Raw genomic sequence first — 16,005 nt, 5'->3', positions numbered from 1 at the left:
GTGCGAGCGCGACGAGGGACGCTTCGATGACCCGTTGCATGGGGTGTGAACGTCTGTACAGGACACCTGTCCGGGCCCTGGGTAAGGTGAAGGAATGCAATCATTCAGTCTCTCGGGAAAGCAAGTACGCAGAGTGGCAAACAAGTGCAAGCACACGCACGCATGCACACGGCCAAGCGGGAACCAGCACAATGAGACATTTGTTAGGCTGCTAAGATTGCTGATGCATTGGCTTTCAGCGAATTCGCATGACGTTAAGGCCAGATTGCTTAGCATCATACTCCTGCTCCACACGTCTGTACGCTTCCCCTACTCATTTTGATGTTTGCTCAAGAAAGCTTCACTTCATCCCGAGTCTTGTTTTTTTGTCAACAGGGTCCCGGACTTGGGATGTTGGGTTAATTTGTGTTTGAGTGGGAAATTGGAATACCTTGGGGGAAAAACCACAAAGACATGAAGACGAGACATGCGAACTTTCCCAACCCTTCACAGGCAGGTTACCAACCTGCTTGCTCCGCTGCCTGCCAACAGCACCTTGCTGACACTTATCACACTTTAATAACAACAATGATAATTTCAACTCGTAATGTGCCGCAGAACTCAAAAGAGAAACAGCGAACTGGGGATGCGAGGAGGAACCACAGAAAAGGGCTGCCATGTGCTGAGCCATTATGAAACATCCCACCAAGTTCTGCGGTCCTCTATATATTATCGTGTATATATTAAGGCGCTATCGGCCAATTAATGAGTGTTTACACGCGGAGGGAAACTTCTATCTCGTACAGATGGAACAGGTGAGGTCCACATTTACAGCAGGGATGGCCAACCTGTACCAAGAGCCAAGGGGAAATGTAAGTGAATTTCGAGACTGTTTTTGGCACAGCACGGGAGACATTCATTATTATTTGTGCTACTGTTGATAGTATGTTCTTCGTTATGCCCCTTCGATGGAGACGAATGTTGCGCATTGAAGAGCCGCGGGCGGCTCGGGAGACGCCAGTTGGCCACCGCTCCTGTGCAGCCTTCTCACAGCCCGCCAGGGTACGGCACCTCGACACCCACGGGAGGGGAGTTCCACAACATTCCGTGTGGTCCACCAACCCTGGATCACCGCCCACCGCCCGGCGAGGGAGGCGCTGGTGGGAGGAAGTGGGAATCTCACTGTCGCTTCCCCGGACAGCGGCTCGGCGGTCAGCAGGGTAAATCCAGAAACTCGGTGAAATATACTTGAGCTGTGGCTTGGCTGCGTGGATGAGATGCAAGAGGAGGCAGCTGTACCCTGCGAGGTGGAGGCTACGGTGCAGCGGCGGATCTTCGTGCAAGGTGAAGCCAGCGAGTTGCAAGCACTTCGAGGTCCTGTGAGCATTGGACAATGGCGAAAGACGGATCGTAGCCGTGGATTTTTTTCGTGCAACTTGAATTTTCCTGCTGCCCACTCGACCGTTTTTCTGGGTCCTGATTGTATGCTGAACTTCTTTCGCACCGTACGTAGCCAACCGTGCTAATCAGAGGTGGCGGTCAAGATGATGCTGCCAGTGGTGCTGGCATTGATGGCTAATTATGCGACTAGATGCACGCTGGCGGTCACCGACGCGTCGCTTTGAGATGTCTGTGCAGTTGTCGATGTTGATCGTTTTCGGTGTTTGTTAATTTGTGCGAGACCGTTGAGTTTCAGTTTAACAGTCTTCATGGTGGGGGGTGGGGGAAGCAGACGTCTAAGCGTTCTTACGTAGAGACGTGTGCGCAGTAGACATGAATAACTCATCTCAAACACGTTTGGTAATTGTACAGGTTGTGATGTGTATGTCTGTATGTTGAACTTCTTTCGCATCGTACATAGTCAACCGCGCCAATCGGAAGTGCGGGGAAGCGCAGCTATACGCAAAAAAATCAGTTCTAAATGAAAGAGTTTTCAACCTTGATGATTTAAAAGTGCACAGCTCCAGTGGCTTCCTAACATCGCACGGAAGAGCGTTCCAGACGGCCGCAGAGGCGTGTCCGAAAGCTGCGCGCGATGCAGTGGCCGTCTTTGTTCGATGGCTCCGAGTTTGGGGGGGTGATGGTTTTTAGGAGCTCCGGCGATGGCACACGGTGGTGACCTTGCAACGCCAGCGCCGCCCCTCCTCAATGCCCCCTTCCTTTGTGTGAGCGCGGGCAGCGGTGAAATGACAACTGTGGCACGGCACGGTGGCTTTTTTCCTTTGGGAAACGACGACGGTCGGAAGATGTGCGGCCCTGATTAATGATATCATGAATTCCTCCGGCGTTACCGGCGATGACAAAGTTGACACCAGAAAGAAGAAGAAAAAAAGCAACGAGGCGGGGCAAACTTTTCTGTTTTGTCCTTTTCAGCAGCGGTATGCGTAACCTGCTCCCAAGCTCTTGTTTCTTCATAACCCGCATTCCTGCCGTGAAGGGATCGTTTGTATTGCGCTGCACCTTGTCTGTCAGCCCACTCATGGGCTCTGCCCCTGACATTGTAGCGTCTGGGAGTTTACACAAAGGTTTAACGTTATTGAAGCCACATGTTGATACGAAGTTTTGGGCTCCACGAGGTTTTTAAGCCTGTGAATTCTGCACTTAATCACCGCAACCTTCAAACACGGCGGCGTTACAATTTTGTTATATTTTTTGTGTGTGTGCGTCTGGGCCTGGTAACATTTGAACATGCGCACTTTGAGATTGCGTTTGTGTTTGAATTTAAAGTTTAGGAGTTTGTTATACACACACATACACACACGTGTACACACAGACGGAGACATATCCCCGGGTAGATTTATAGACTGTCAGGGTAAGTAATGCCAGTGACCACCTATTAGGGGTGACATGCTTACAAGCTGGAATGGTGTGGGGCCAGCTGCACTCCCCGACCGCCTTGATATCTCTCGCGCAATGCCGACCGTGACACCGACAACGACTTGTCCCAGTCTGAGCCCACCACCGAGGAGGCAGCCTCAGCCGTGCTGTGTCAGCACTGCTGTGCACGCTTAGGAATCGAAGCAGACTCGAAGGCAGCGTACAAAAAAACACTTTCCTACCACTCCAAACGGTGAGAGGGACCCCCCGTGTAGCTCCCAAACAGACTGTTGGGACACGTGCTGTTAGCCAGCACCTAATGAAGGCAGCGCACGGCACACGGAGGCAGTGGGTGGCCAACACCACGCCCGGCCGCCTTTGTCTCCCCACTGGCGTTGTTTACACATTGCAACCAGATACTCATTTGAGGCTAAGTCGACTTCGGGGAGGCCCAGGACTGGTTCAGGTGATCGTCCATGTTGTTGGCCCTGAGTGGGAATCGAACTTTGGGTGCCAGGTTTTGGAGCTCGGCACGCTAATCTGTCTGCACTTCCGCTCCCCACTATCCTACCACTCCACACCAGCAACAACAACAACACCAGCAGCAACAACAACACCAGCAGCAACAACAACAGCAGCCGGCGCCCTTCACAAACACAGTGGCGAGGTCACCTCGGCATTGTGCCAAGCTAGGTGCTCTTTGAAGCCATGGAAAAGAGGTGAGAATTCTGTGGCAGGAGATCACTGGAGGGACCCAGGTGTTACGGGTTGACCAGCCGTGGGGACCGGCAGATGCACAACCTTCACTCGGCACCATGCCATCTCGCCGAGCTTTAGCCACCCGATGCGCCGCTCGTTGTTGTGAGAGTCCATCCCTCCCCCTCTCTATGTTGTTTGGGGGGGGGGGGGAGCGCTTCCACAACCTTCCCAGCAGCGCCCTCCACGATCCCTTTCCACAGAGGCTGATCTTGACACCACTGGTAGCAGTTGTCCGCAAAATCCACCAGACCCAAAAGTTTTTTTCTCGACCACGTTAGCCCGTCTCTCCCCTTTGTCTATGCTGTGTCAGTTTAACTCACTCTATCTGGCCAAACGGGAGCTATTTGGCCATGGCAGTGGCTGGACATGGGGGCTACATGACTCGGCCAATGCACCCTCGCCTGCCAGAGGAAGCCAGTGATGGGATTACGTCCAGATCTGTCGGGTATAATGCGAGATCCTCGCACAATCCGATCTGGATAGACCCCAAAAATACAAAGTTCCCCTGTATAGCCTTTAACAGATTGTTGGTGCAAGTGCTGTTAGCGAGCAGCACCTATGAAGGCCTTCACGGCACACAAGGGGGTGGGTGGCCAACATTACCCCTGGCCACCTTTGTCTCCCAAGTTTACACACCGCACCAATTGCTGATTTAGGGCTGATAATATAATCATCACCGACGTTGGCCATGAGCGGGAATCGAACTCGGGCCACTGGATTCGTTGTGCAGTGTGCTAACCGCTGCACCCACCGCTCCCCAATGAATGCCACACACGGACAGCGAGACAAAGATGAGATTTGACATTTAGCACTGAGCATCGTCGGACAAGTCCTCGTGTAGCAAACACCTGTTGAACATATGCCGTGGAAGTGGAGGACTTGTTAAAAATATAAATAAATCATTCTAACGCGATTGCAAGCCTTCGCTGGCGGCAATTTATTAAGGGAAACGTGTTTGTTTTATTGAACAGCACGTCTCAATTATACCATCAAATCTTAATTAATTGCTGAGCGGTCATTTAACCGGGAGGCTATTATCATCATCATCATCATCAGAGTGGCAATGATTGGCAGTGGATTGCCAGCTTTTTTTTTTGCTCAGGCATTATGTGAACGTGCACACTTGTTGTCAAATTGCGTGTGTGTGCTTGTGTGTACACGTGTGTGCTTGTGTGGATGTGTGTAACGGTTAGCGCTACACTGCGCTACGAACCTGGCGACCCAGGTTCAGTTTCGGTTTCATTTATTTGGTGTAGCCCTGTGAGCCATTCGGCTCTTGAATCAGTTGCAACCGCAACAAACAAAAAACAAAAACATGAAGAAGAAAACATCTTCAAGTGACTATGCGCAAGCAGAAAAATCCATGAAAAAACTGCAAAGTCTTCCAGAAAAAAAAGCATCGTACACCAACGCTGTGCAAACATCCCAGTGGGATGCAAGTCAAACAACAGCCACAAGACAACTTAGATTAAAGCCATCATTCTAACTCCGTACTACAACAAACAAACATGGCCAAACCAAAAAACTTTTTCTAAATCACCAAAATAAAGCCATAAGCAATGTAACAGTGATCATCGGAACTGTGACCGAAAGTTCACAATGAACGACATAAACAACATGTACCACCGATTCCGGCTCACGGCCAACACCGGTGAAGATTATCTGAACCGGTCCTGAGACTCCCCTAGGTCGACTCAGCCTCATAATGAGTACCTGGTGCGATGTGTAAACATCGCCACGAGGGAGACAAATGCGGCGCGGTGTTGGCCACCCACCCCCTCGTGTGCTGTGCCGGCCTTAATAGGTGCTCGCTTAAACCACTTGCCCGTACAGTCTGTTCAGGCTATACGGGGGATCTTTGTCTTTGTGTGTGCACCTATCCTGGCACAAGCGCCAAGGTGACGTCACCGCCGCTGAGTGGCGAATGGCAGCTTCTTCTTCTTGTTGTGTGTGGGAAGCGGGATGGCGCGGTGGTTAGCGCGCACTGCGCTTCGAACCCAGCGACCTGAGTTCGATTCTCATCCCAGGCCAGTAACAAATATTTTAACCGGTAATGGGCCTTCCCTAGGTCGGCTCGGCATGAAATGTGTACCTGGTGCTCTGTATGAACATCAGCACCAGGGAGACAGAGGCGGCCAGGCGAGGCGCTTGCCACCCACCTCCCTCCATGTGCCGTGCCGGCCTTCACAGGTGCTCGCTAACGGCACTTTCCCCAACGGCGTTTGTCGCCTGCATGTGGGGATCTTTGTGTTTATTGTTCCAGTTCTCATGTTCACGAGAGATGGGCAGGAGATGGCAGTACAGCAAGTCGGTTTGTGAAGCCCACCTGTACGGATCCTCACTTTATTGTCTTCCATGTTGTGCGGGTTTTCTCCGGGAATTTTGGCCTCTAAAAGTAACCCAGAGTGGCAACGAAAGGAAATTAACATGTCCTAGATAGAGGGTACGTACGCTGGGGAGATGGAGCAATTAAAACGGCCGGTGCGCGCTCCTGTGGATTGTTACAAACCAAGATCGTGAGAGGTGGCAGCGGATTGAGGGGGGGGGCTTCATCCAGCAGCGTTTTGATCATGGCTGATGGTGACGATGTTGACTTTGGCCTCTGGACGAGCAGAACAAAACCAGCTAAACACCCAGAAGCAGATCCCTGGCGATGCAGTCTTGAGACTCAATGAAGCTGCTTTTCTGGATATTTGTGTGACTAAAAGTCACGTGGCTCTAACGGATGATGGCCGATGGTCACGAATAATTATTTTTTGGCAGCAGCCAAGGAATGGGATGGATCGCAGCGCCTGCCTACCCGAGAGATGGAGCGATGCAATCTGCCGGTGCCTCGTGGATTATTACATCGGAGGAACGTGAGAGGTGGTGGTGGCGGTGGCTTGGAGAGGCCGTCATCCAGCAGGGGATTGGCCATGGCTGATGGTGATGATGATGATAGGCCAAACATTCCAAAGCAGGACCCGTTATGAAAAAAAAACCCATCTCTGGATAATTAATTACAATGATCGTTAGCGAATGGTGAAGCTAAAACGTAACCTTTCTTTGCTGCTTCCAATCGAAAGCAACAACACTAAAAAAACCTTGGCGACATTAGCAAACGTAATTGTCATCATTTTGAAACGATCATTTTTCCACTGCATACTGCGTTGCATGCTGCGCCCTAGTTACGGATCTCAGCTGTTCTTCTGGCGGCTACCTCCTTTGTTCGATGTGAGTCTCTCGATGTTTTGAAGTAACCTGAGATTATAACACAAACACGTGCTACCTCGCCGTGAGATCCTTAGGAAAGGATGAAAAAAAACTCTTTTTTGCCAAAGTTTTTTTCTCTCCCGAAAATCAAATAAAATAAAAACCTTATGTTTGTCTTTGTGCCTTTTTAGAAATAGCTTCTAAGTTTGATGCAAGGTTCGGGTACAATTGGGTGAGCGAATGGTTACTTAAAACTATTTCCAGCATAAGATGGTTTTATAAAGTCTAAGTGCCGGTCTAATGAGCATTGTAAAGGTGTCTGTTTATAATTTAGTGAATCTCTGGAGTAACAATAGAAGGAACTCAGATTGTAGGTTTAATGATAATAATCATAGTTTAGTTCCCTGTCAATTCTGCACCGTGTCCAACCAAGGTTTGTTTTTGACCATACAGCGCCATGCTGGTCGATGCGTGTTGATGAATGAGGAGGACAGGACGGGTTCGGATGCCACTTGCCGCTCATGTTTGTCACGGCATGGAATCGAACTCGGGTCACCGGGTTCACGATGTCGTGCAATAAGAAATACGTGTACAGAATAGATCAACATGAGTTGTTGTCACCTATTTTAACTTTAGTGGAAGCTGTAAGGAATATGTCTCAGACAAAGTGCCAATGTGTCTTGTTTATATTGTTAATTGTTAATTTAATATAATTCATTTTTGGTTGTTAAGCAATTATTTTGGCTGTACTGTACCTCCCACGCGTTCTGTTCCCTTGTTGGCTGTTCCTTCGTGTGGATCACTTTGATGTTGCTGTTCGTGTTCTGTGCTGATGCACCACGAATCTCACTTGCAAACCTAGCTGGGCAACTGGCTACACGTGTAAATAAATAAGACATTGATTTATTGTTTAAACAATCCAGCAGTGCTCCTCTCCGTTAGTGAACCAGCATTGTAAATTCCGCATTGCTATGATGAGGCCCAGTCTTGGTATAAAACAATCACTGTTTTATAACCCCTGCATTCCACATGTAAGTGAAAGATCATATTTTTATTGAACAGGAAGATCCAAAACTTGGGCATTGATTCGAACATTTAGAACGATCCAAAAAAAGCAATTGTTTTGGATTGATCCATAAATGCGGCATCACGGGAAGTGATGTCACTTCTACGATGAAACATCTGCACTTTATCTGCCAAAAGTGCCATCATGTGTGACGTAACTTTTGCTTAACTTATTAGAATATAAAACTGATTTACGTTTAAGCTAACGTTTTACCGATTCAGCTTCGTGTTGGACATTAAAATGTAATGATCAATATTTCATATGATTTACAATTATAAAATGTAGCCCATAAGCATTGAGTTTTTAAAATGTAATGAATTCAAATCTGAAATTAAGAAAATAGAGGGACATATAGATAAAATTGGGCCTAAAAATGCAACAACTCAAAAAATGTGCCTAAAACACAACCGTACGTACAACTCGCGTATCCCGTACAAATTCCAATTATGGCTTTTATGCCGCCTTCATATTTATCTTTAGGCGTTTATCGTCTAACGCTTTACACCACTAACGATTTAGTCAGTCAAATATCGCGGTCGTTTGAAGGTGTGCTGCGTGGCAAAGCAATTCCATTACTGAATTGAACCATTGAGAAATGCGGCAATTTTTTTCCTCCTTTCAGGACAAATAAAACAACGGCGTGGCGCATAAATCAATGGCAAATATTAAGACATAAACGTGCAGTGTTGTGACCTATTGCCACGGTGAATAGTCCCATTGTTATCGTCTTGTTATCGCTGGAGTGTGTCTGCATTATTCTTGCTCCGAACATCCATTCTCATGCCATTATATATTCCGTTATTTCCGTTTTATGTTGCAGTGGGCAAGCCTGGGCCCTGTTCATTATTGCCGTGCGATAGTTTTGGTCAAAGGTTATTCGTATATATTTCAGTGCGGTTGCGTGCCTTGTGCTATTCCGCCGTGGTGTGGCGGTGATACAACACCTTTAATATGATGACTTGGAAGTGGGTGTTGGTGGATCGTGCAAAGGAGGAGCTATGATTTGTGTGACACGCACCTGCAGGCATGTTAAGTTGATGCTGTAGGAAGACAGCCCAGCAAGTTGGTTACTGGGTATTTTTCCTGATAGAATTTCAGTGTTATTTCCATGATATAAAAAAAAAACTATCAACTATTTTTATTTTAACAGGTAAGGCCCACTTAAATATACAGCTCTTTTTCAGAAGCAATCTGGCCACAAATGATAGCTAAACGAAGTGGTTTATGGCGTGGACATTTGTAGCAGCCAGATACGCTAAGTGCAGTATCGAACCAACAACCTCCTGTAGACCAGGCGAGGTAGTCATGTTTGTTTTCTGCAGACACTCAAGTTTCCCTCCTACACATATTCAAGACATTGGACAAATATGCTAAGTTGTACCCTCATAAAACATTTTTAATACTTAGACACAGGCTTGAGTTAAAATCAATACCACCGTCTCGGTTTTCACGGTTGTGCTGTACGGATCTCGAACGCGGTTTGGCAACGATGTCTGACGTTTTGCTCCACGTGTCCGGGGAGCTTCTTTGGGAACCCTGCAGTTCAGTAATGGTCAGCACACTTGTGCAGCTGCCGAAACAATGGTGGCGAGATTTGAACTCCTTCGCTCGGCATGCAGGCGGTCGTGGGTTCGAGCCCGACCTTGACGCCTGCTGTATATTTGGAGTTTGCATGTTCTCCCAGTGGTCACGTGGATTTTTCTCCGGGTCCACCGGGTTTTCCCTTCACATTTAGAATCAACATGCGTTTAGAGTATTTGGCTTCTATACAGATTTCCACATGATAAAGCATTTATTTGAGCTATCATTTGTGGCTATGTCGCTCCTGACAAAGAGCTACATTGCTCAGTGGGCCTTACCTGATTAAAATAAAACAACAATTATTGCAGTTACCCTCCCCCCCCCCATCACTACTGCCTCTGTGTACCCAGCATCAGTAGCAATGTAAGTGCCAACCACAGTCAATCGGCAGGTCTCGTGTGGTGATATTAAAGTGTGAAACGTCCCACTTCTTTGAAGCTGTTTGGCCAGCGTGGAAGAGTAGACCAAATACTCTCTAGAGGTGCTCTCTATCTCTCAAGCTCCTGATGTACAGTAGTTGCAGGGCTGCACCTTTGTGACTTTCCCCATTCAGAAATTGCGATTGGAACCCACCCGAAAACTCCACCGCCTTCGCAGCCACGAACTACGCGTTACAACTTGACGCCCTGGGTTTAATCCTTTGTCTAGTTCTGTAAAAAAAAATAACTTTTATTTCCGCTGTAACATATTTAACCTTTCCAAGAAAAGGCAGTGATTAAATTAAAACGGGCAATACATTTCAAGCCCACGCCTGCCTCCGACGATGAAAGGGTGCCGCCACAGCCACAAACATCTCCCCAGCGGCGCGTCAGCTTCACGAACGCAGCCACTGTCAGGGGTCCGTGCTGGATAAATGCGGCCATTGCCTCCCGTAGGTTGACTCGGGCCTTAGCTGGGCACCAGTTGCTGTGAGTGTGAACGTTGGCACCAGGGTGACAAAGGCGGCCGGGCACGTTTTTCTGGCCACGCGACCCACACGTGCTGGCCCTGACGAGCGCTCGCTTAACAGCACAGGCAAACTCTGGACGGGGCTTTTGACGTGCGGTGACCTCATCGGCAGGGTCAGGTTTGGTTGAATCGATACCGATACCAACTGCCAGCTAATGGCAAGTAGACCCTCTCGTTTAAGATGTTGGTCCTCGTAGACATGTTGGTAATTCCCACCCCTTACAGAGTGGACGGACTGCTGGTAGAAATCGCCATTGAACGGTGGGGGTGAGAAGGTCAAAGGTCAATGTGAGGGAAGTGGGGTTACCCCAGCGACACCGACACGCGTGTGACTGCGGCGAGAGACGCGCCGTGGAGCGTCTCTCGGTCTGTCCGCTCGGACAATCCACGCGTTCCGCGGGGGGCTTGGGGATCTCTTCCTGCGATGAATTGGGGGGGGGGGGGGGGAGGTTGACAAGTTAACGCTTGCAGTGTGTGCTGCACATAGCGATAGCAGGTGCAGGTGTAACCCTGCAATTACGTGCTCGGGACACGAGGGGAAGCTCTTTAGAGACCCTCTAGAGAGTATTGTCCACTACGCTTCCACGTCTTGGACGAGTTGCGGAGTGCCCACATTTGATCCCCCCACTGCCGATCGACTGAGACATGGATGGCCCGCTACCAATGCAAAGCTCGCTGTGTCCAGAAGCGATTTTTAAAGTAAGTCTGCTGCTCGCATCGTCCTCGGCGTGAATCGAACTCCTTTAACTAAAGCAGCCTGCGAGATAAAATAAAAACTAAAGTGGCCGCGGTTGTGAGCAAGCGGTAACGTGAGCGGAGCTGCTGTGGCTGGATGCGTGTTCGGCCACACCGCAGTTGTACTGTCATTCAGAAAGTTTCTCAACTAAAAGAACGCCTCCCAATTGCGGTGTCTTTGTGACGCCGACAATGAGCGGCTGTCCGCCGGGGCACTTGACAAATATTAGAGGCAACAAAGAAATTTACTTTTCGAAGCCCTCCCCCCCGCCCCTCGATTAGGAATGTGAAACCATTTCTCATCAGTAGCACTTGTAATGTCTTCCGTTACAAAAGACATTCACTTATTCACTTATTTAAAGACATTCACTTGTTTTTGTCTGTGTGTGTTTGTAAGCAATCCAATAGCGCGGGAGAGTGGTGGTGCAGTAGTTAGCGCTCTCTGCGCTACAAATCAGGCGGCCCGAGTTCGATTCCCGCTCGCAGTCAACACCACTGACGAGTATCTGAACCTGTCCTTGGCCTCCCCTAGATCGATTCAGCCTTAAATGGGTACCTCGTGCAGTGTGTATTCATCGCTACTGGGGAGAGAAAAGCGGCCGGGTGTGATGCTGGCCACCCACCCACCCCCTCTTGCGCTGTGCCAGCCTTCATAGGTGCTACTCGGCACTTTCCCCCAAAATCATGTTCAGGCTATATGTGGGATCTTTGTCTTTGTGCACACACCTCAGCACAATTTCACATCTATGTGCACACGCATTACTTCCAATTCAATAACAAAGTCTCTGGCCTGCTGGACTCTATCACGGGAAAGCGCTAATTTTAAGTCAACAAGCGAACGGGCGAACGCACAATAAGCAGGCGCGTTTAATGTTTTAAACGCGCCCGTAATCATTTCTTTAATACAATAATAATTTTAGAAACGATCCCGCACCACTTTGTGTGCCCTCAAGGCAGAGCTTTCTCCTGCGGAGTTTTGCAAGGAGCGTGAGTTTATTTTTGTCTGCTATTAGTGCCTTGCTGAGCCGCCTGCCTGAGGGGGGGGTGGGGTCGTTTGTGGAGGCTTTTCAGGCTCCTATAGCAGCAGACTGCTGCTGTTGTTATTGTTTGCACGTTGTCTCAATGTAACCGGGTGGCAGAAAGCTCAACAGGCATTTTTTTTCAGGGTCAGAGGTCGAAGGCTTCCCCCTCTCCACCCCCCCCGTGGAATTTCTGGGTCACCCCCCCCCCCACTTCATGGACTTCACGCGGCGCTCGCCGCTTCGGAGAGAAGGGGGCTGGAGGAGAAAGGAAAAACGTTGCACAAAGCACGCGGCAGAAAATAACGCGGAGTGAGGCGGCCGGATGGCTCGTGAGGGGTGGGTGGGGGGCTCGTAAAGCTCCCCCACCCCCATCAAGAGCTCTGAGCCAGCAAGGCTGAGAGCCTGGGTTGCAATCTGGGTTGCGAGCGCATTGCTCGGATGTAGCGAGTTTTATGGTCTTTGGCACGGCCGCCGCTTGACTTAATTTAAATCATCCCGTCCCCAAGGGACTAAACTTTGTAAAACATATCGGCATACTCATTGGTGGGGCACTTGACCCATCGATGAGAACCCGAAGCGGAAACATCTTTTTGAGGGAAACGCTTTCAACGTAAACATTGCTAGGGAGATGACAGAAGAGATCGACAAGGGGAAGAGAAGACCTAAGGCCAGACGACTCGGAACAGATCTCACCGACCTCACCACTCCAGTTTACCCAGATCCAGCAACAATTGCTGGATCTGGTAGAAACAAGGTGGGGGGGGGGGGTGACATCATCGGCTGTGATGACATCCTGACCTCAACCCGACCTTTTCTGATTTTCACGCATCCCACGACACACTGGGTAAACAGTAAATGATGCGCATTGGTTAAAATCATTGTTGCAATGGTTTTTTTCTTTCACATTTTTGACAAGACGGATGAGTTGTGACGAATGCTTGACACCCATTGCGCCCCCCCTCTCTTGATTTTTTCCGCAGATTTCCACGGAGCACTGGACCGAGGTGTCTGGGGGTCCTCCGGCTCCAGACTCAAACCCAGCCCCTCTTGGTGGTTCCCGACACGATCCGTCCACGTTTCCTGCATGGGACTTACACAGTGATGACAGGTTCGTGTGTTGTCGTTCTCTCAACAGACGTTCCCCTGTGTCGATTGCACAGAGAGTGAAGTGTTTTGGACGGTGGTGAATTTAACGATGGGAATTACAAACCGGAGTTGTGTCTGTTTAGAGGATATTTCATATGTCATAATACAGTCTTTGTTAGCGAACGAATAGTAGCTGTGTGAAGGATACTGCTTATGAGCCTATCGATAATCAACATCATCATCAACCATGATCAATCGACTGCTGGATTAGCTCCTCCCCATATGTAGCCATATCTCATTGTGCGAGATATGGCTACATATAGCGTAGCACCTACGCAGACGCTCATTCCATTTTTCCATCGCTCCCATTTCATTGCTACCCATACCGTAACTGGGACAAGATCATGAGCTCACTACGTTTGACAGCGTGATCTAGTCGAAGTTGACTGCAACCTGGAGTTTACCCAGCTCGTGGTCGATATCAGTTCAGTGCTGCGACGCGATACGGCCTCTTGAGCCACCCACTCAAGCCTTCCCATTACCCCCACAACTCTCGCTGACTGCCAGAGGGGGCATCCAGAAACACCCTGGGGGGTCGAATGGGGGGTGGAGGGGTTGGGGATAGTTGGGGGTGGGGGGGGTTAAAAATGTAATAATTTTTTAATAGGGCCCTACTACATCGGACTATATTCGAAAAAAGTTTTGCTGGCTAGCAGGCAGGACGTAAAGTTTGGATGGAAGGGATGGACGGACGCACGGTCAAGTCCAAAGAACTGAATTTGTTCCTTGATAACTGAAATTTGTTCCTCCAAGAACTGAACTTGTTCCTGAACAACCAGGAGCTTTCAGTGGCATAACCCGAAAACACACGCGAAGGAATGCTAACACGGGGGCAGTTTTAATCATCCGAGCCAAGAGCGTCCGCTGTGCTCCGCTTGAGAAACCCAGCGGCGATCGCGAGCGGCCACGCGGATTCGACCGCCACGTACGCTCGACTGCTCGGCTGCTCTGACCATCCGAGACGCCAACCCGACCCACGCGCACGCCGTACGTGCTCGGGCGCGAATCTCCGTGATTGAACGGCGACGTTTCGGGCACTTTGACAAATCCACGTCACTCTGCCGCCGCGACTGGGTGACGCCCGCTTGGAGACCGCGTGGAGACCGCGTGGAGACCGGCGCAGTCGAGTGGGGAAGGAGTCGGGTGGGAGGGAGGGTGGGTCACGCGAGATTCCAGATTTAAGGTCAGTGGAGTCAAACAGCGGGAGGTAAAAGTGCACGCAGGCATCACGCAAAAGCCACGCTCGCGCCCGTTACCAGCCCCCCCACTTCCCGCCTCACCCCCACCCCCCCCCGTGGCCGTCTGCGATTTCCCGCATTCCGCCAGGAATTGGCGGTGCGACAGGTGAGCGGTAATGACGACGGTAATTACGATGCCAAGGAAGAGCGATCCCTTTGACTCTCGCGGCAGGACGGCTTTAGGTGTGCCATTACACGCGCGCCGCTATTATTGCTCGTAATCTGCGTTAAAGCCACCGCGGCCGCGGCTCGTCCGCACGGAGGAGGAGGCGCGCGCTGCCAAAGTTGCACCGCGCGACCGCACAGGATGGGTGTAACTGTTTTGTGTATCGCAGGAAACAAAAGTGGCGAGTGGCGCGCGCGCACACATGCACACACACGCGTGTGCAGAGAGTGCCGTTGCACATTCGAGAATGCGTCGGTTTGTGTGGCGGGGAGTTTCTTCTTGTTATGTCGCCACAATTTTTTTTCTGGATTCACGATTGAAAAGTAAATAAAAGGGGGACAGCTTTCCGTGGATGGGAGGGAGGGGGGGGCTTTGCCGGCTGCCGTCATTGCTGCGAGCATCTCCGATGCGCACGGTTGGCTACGTAGGGTGCGAAAGAGGTTCACATCATACATGGTCCCATTTCTTTTTTTGTATCACCCCCCTCCCCGGACCCCCCCCCCTCTAACCCCACTGTAAAGTGCTAGGATCACTCGAGCTAACGAGGTGAAGGAATTCCCCAAAGTGTTGGCGACGTTTTTTATGATGACGTTCGGCAAGCGGTGTCGGTAATCTCCTTCAATTTTAACGAACCGGGAGGTGAAATGAAGCGAGGGAGTGAGGCACGTGAAACAACAGCGCCTCTTTTACAAAGTCTGATAGCACTCACTGTTTGCTCAACTGTGGTAGAATCCGCTGCTGTTTTCGGTGGCGCTTTGGTGAGTTGACTCAGCTCTCGGATGCGTCTTGTTACCGCGTGTCGTTCGGCACGATTATTCGACGTTTTGCTCCATTTCCTGAAGAAGCTCCCCCGGCACGTGGAGCAAAACGTCGGACATCGTGCCAAATGAGAAGTGGCGAGGATTCGACAAACACGCTTTACCAGAGATCCGCACAGCAGCACAACGGCGAGAACCCACGCAGCTGCGTGCCATCGCATCTTCCGCAAATCCTACTACGTGCCTTGGGTGAACACTTTGGTAGCTATCAAATGTTATCACACGCAAAAGGCTGAAGATATTTCCCTAGGAATTATTTCAAAAAGCGGTAACATATCTAAGGTTTAGCGAGAAATATCTATAGATCGTATATTCTTGATATGCAAGCAGTATATTCGTTGCGAGAGTACAAGTGTCTGATTTGGCAAACAAGTGTGGGAAAGATGCTTGCTTGGAATTATACTGAGTGACACAAAGAGGAACACACGGATTCGAAAACATACGCAGGTCAAAGACATTTTGAATGTCAATAAAATCGAGTGGGTCTGGCCAGGACGCGTCGCTCGAAAGGCCGCTGGCCGCTGGCCGAGGCTAACGA

The 16,005-nt window shown here is 49.8% G+C and overlaps 1 protein-coding gene across 7 annotated transcripts in view; it reads left to right on the top strand.

Moving 5' to 3' along the window:
• LOC144730017 (forkhead box protein P1-like) overlaps nucleotides 1–16,005 on the top strand; it is a 401,316-nt gene that overhangs the window by 39,053 nt on the left and 346,258 nt on the right. For all 7 annotated transcript variants that reach the window (XM_078610465.1, XM_078610470.1, XM_078610471.1 and 4 more), the window contains exon 2: nucleotides 13,080–13,207. The gene's annotated coding sequence lies outside the window, so the exon portion shown is untranslated. The remainder of the gene's footprint in view (nucleotides 1–13,079; nucleotides 13,208–16,005) is intronic.

Source organism: Lampetra planeri, chromosome 34 (assembly GCF_965212315.1).
Source record: "Lampetra planeri chromosome 34, kcLamPlan1.2.h2, whole genome shotgun sequence".
Lineage (NCBI taxonomy): Eukaryota > Metazoa > Chordata > Hyperoartia > Petromyzontiformes > Petromyzontidae > Lampetra > Lampetra planeri.
Note: the sequence above shows the minus strand (reverse complement) of the source record. Positions and strands in the feature narration are given on the sequence as shown.